Below are 3,282 nucleotides of genomic sequence, written 5' to 3'. Positions count from 1 at the left end.
GGGTGTGGGGGGGCCACAGCCCCGTCCTCCAGGGCATGAAGCAGGTATGGAGGAGATCAAGACTCCAGACATCCAGAGGCCCCCAGAACACAAGAGACCAAGGAAGACCAACAGAGGGGCAGCTGCGCCACTGTCCCAGAAAGAGCTGAGGAGAGTCCCAGATTGAAGCATTGGAGCCCCAGTTGAAAATCTGATTCACAAGACATCATTATTATCAAATATATTCTTGAGAAAGTAAAATGTTTCAAACCAGTAATGTTCCTGTGTTGTGTTTGATTAAATATCCCTGCAAGGAAGCACAAGATTAATAGTCATTGTCAGCCATTTTATTTACACTCTTCCCCCTGCATGTACCGTTTCTTTTCATTGTCTTTTAGAAAGAATGTGAAGTCAATTTGCTACCATTTTTCCTTTATCTTGGTTTAATTTTATAAAATGTTACTTTGTAAATTTAGACTGGAGGTTTATGGTTTGGTGGACTGGCCTTTGATGTAATGTTCAGTGCCATCCTAGAGTCTCAGTAAAGTTTGTAACAGTCAGCATTATTGAACATACACAGCCAACAATACTTTTACTAATTGTAAAAGTCATGTTGTACTAATTGTACACAATATTGTTGTAATTTTCAATTAAAGGACAAAAAGATTGAAAGTGTTTGATTCCAGATAAGTTTGTCATTGTATAATTTGTTAATAAAAGAAAAAAAATGTTGCAGCTGTAGCTGAGATATAATATACTGTGAGCATTCTCAAAACTGTATTGTATATAGTTAAATTTTTTTTATTGTGTAAATTTAATGTTTGTAAAACTAAGGTTCCATATGTCACTGTTGAAGTGGGGCAGTAATCAGTATGACACCACTTGTAAACATGCTGCATGTGTGGGGGTTCCCAGCCAGTAGTGATGTGTCGTTCGCGAACGAAACGGCTCTTAGAGCCGACTCTGAAGTGAACGACGCGAGCCGGCTCCTTATTGGGAGCCATGAGATTTTTTTTTTCTTTCTTTCACCCTTTCGCTCCCTTTTTTCTGCTAAACTCCGCACGTTTGTAAAAGTCAGCATTATTGAACATACACAGCCAACAATATTTTTACTAATTGTAAAAATCATGCTGTACTAATTGTACACAATATTGTTGTAATTTTCAATTAAAGGACAAAAATTGAAAGTGTTTGATTCCAGATAAGTTTGTCATTGTATAATTTGTTAATAAAATAAAAACATGTTGCAGCTGCTTCGGTTAAATTGAAGTTATGTTTTTTATTATGAAATAAAATGTTGTCGGTCATTTATAGAGACCTGAATAAAAACCCCACTTAACTATTTTCACCCAGGAGGGAGCTGCCAATATACAACCAGTCTGTTTTTGTACAGCTGCTGACAATGTATTATTGATCAATTGTGGATCAATGGCTTTTGATCACTGGTTGCTGATCAGTGGTCATGACAATTTGCATATCAGTGATCATAATGCGACCTCACAGTCCATTGTTCGTCCGTGGTGCTAGTTTCCGTCTTTATGCCAATATACTGTTTAAAAGGTTGGGGAAACCTGCATTTAGGTGAGACTGAAGTCAGTTGGCTGAGTGACAAAATGTTTCTCCCACTGAAAACGCTACGTCCAGATGAACAGAATCAACTTTTGGGGTACAGCTGAAACCCTTTAACACAGGGGTGTCAAACTCAAATACACAGTGGGCCAAAATTCAAAACTGGATCAAAGTCGCGGGCTAACATTAATATTCACTGAAAAAAAAACTTCCTCCAAATATAACAAGGAATCTCTTTTATGGACTCAAACAAGTTTTGCTGAAAAACTGAATATGGAACAAGCAAAGCTTAATACTAAACAATATATATAACTTATATAAACGTATATATAACTTAATATTGCACACATGCAAAATCAAAATTCCAATTAAATAACACATCAGTGGAATTCATTTCTTAAATAAAAAATGTATTTGCAGCCTTCTGAATTAAATTTTATCATTTTATCATTTATCAAATTTTCATCATATTCTCCCACCAGTCCAGAAAGCTCCTGTTTTCTGCCTTTCTTTTTGCCATTTTGGGATAGGTAGCATGGCAGTATTTGCATGGTTGCTATGACTATGGTCAACAGAGGAGAGGGTGCTAATGGGTCCTGTCATGACTGACGCGCCAAAACACCAACAGAGCATTCTGGGAATTGTAGTATTAGCAGTACATGCACTGTATAATACTGGCAGGCCAGCTCTAATAGTAATTTTGTATGGCTTCGTGGGCCAAATGTAATTAGGCTGCGTGCCAAATTTGGCCCGCAGGCCAGAGTTTGACACCTACGCTTTAAGATGATCCATGCTGATGATGAGTCTGTTACAGTCAGATTCAATCTAAAATTCAAGTTAATAATCTTGTTGATAAAAGCAAATTAAACCCATAGAAAATGAATACTACTACTACGACTAATAATAATAATAATTTTAAAAATGATAAATGGTAAAGAGTGAGGCCTCTCAGTATTCATAAATATTGCATACAAAGCATTTTTAGTCAAAAATTGTTTACTTTAAATTTAAAAAAGTAAAGTTCTGAAACATATGATACAACAGAAAAAAAACATTTCCCTTTCCCTTATAAAATAATAAGTAAAATGTGCCTTAGTCAAGATGAAGAGAAAATGAAAGCATTAGAGAAATACAATAAAGAAGCATCTACTTCAACGTTCAAATAATAAAAAAACTTTTAGGAGGACTTTTTTTTACCAGTTATTTTTTGACAAGCTAACCAGATTATTAACAATATAGGTTGTTGCCTAAATTGTATGGAAAAGGAATAAATGAGTGAGTTTTGCCTCAATATCTTAGCAGAAACATATAGTCAAGAGGTAAAGTGGGATTTGGCAAGTGGGGAACCCCCCCAAACAGGTATAGTAGTATATATCTGTGAAGGTTCTCAGCAGAGATGGGCAGTAACGCGTAACGCGTTACTGTAATCTGATTACTTTTTTCAGGTAACGAGTAAAGTAAGGGATTACTATTGCAAAAACGGTAAATAGATTACCGTTACTTTCCCGTAGGAACGCTGCGTTACTAAAACCGTGATTTTTTTTGCCAGAATGTCTCATGACCAGTGTTGGGACTAACGCGTTATTAAGTAACGCGTTACAGTAACTACGTTATTATTGTGGTAACGAGCACGGTAACTAGTTATTATGCCAAAACCAGGAACGCGTTACTTGTTACTGGGATTTAGATAGGCTCGTTATTCGTTACTTCGTGTGGTGGCTATCGCGGAGCTTC

General features: G+C 36.3%; 1 protein-coding gene across 1 annotated transcript in view; it reads left to right on the top strand.

Annotated features, from left to right (window-relative positions):
* Positions 1-3,282, top strand: part of LOC102289619 (tripartite motif-containing protein 6) — a 10,576-nt gene that overhangs the window by 4,275 nt on the left and 3,019 nt on the right. The gene's annotated exons all lie outside the window — the stretch shown is intronic.

Source organism: Haplochromis burtoni, unplaced genomic scaffold (assembly GCF_018398535.1).
Source record: "Haplochromis burtoni strain Fernald_Lab_line unplaced genomic scaffold, NCSU_Asbu1 Contig_2401, whole genome shotgun sequence".
NCBI classification, from domain to species: Eukaryota; Metazoa; Chordata; class Actinopteri; order Cichliformes; family Cichlidae; genus Haplochromis; species Haplochromis burtoni.
The sequence above is the reverse complement of the archived record's forward strand: the minus strand, read 5'-3'. Positions and strand labels throughout refer to the sequence as shown.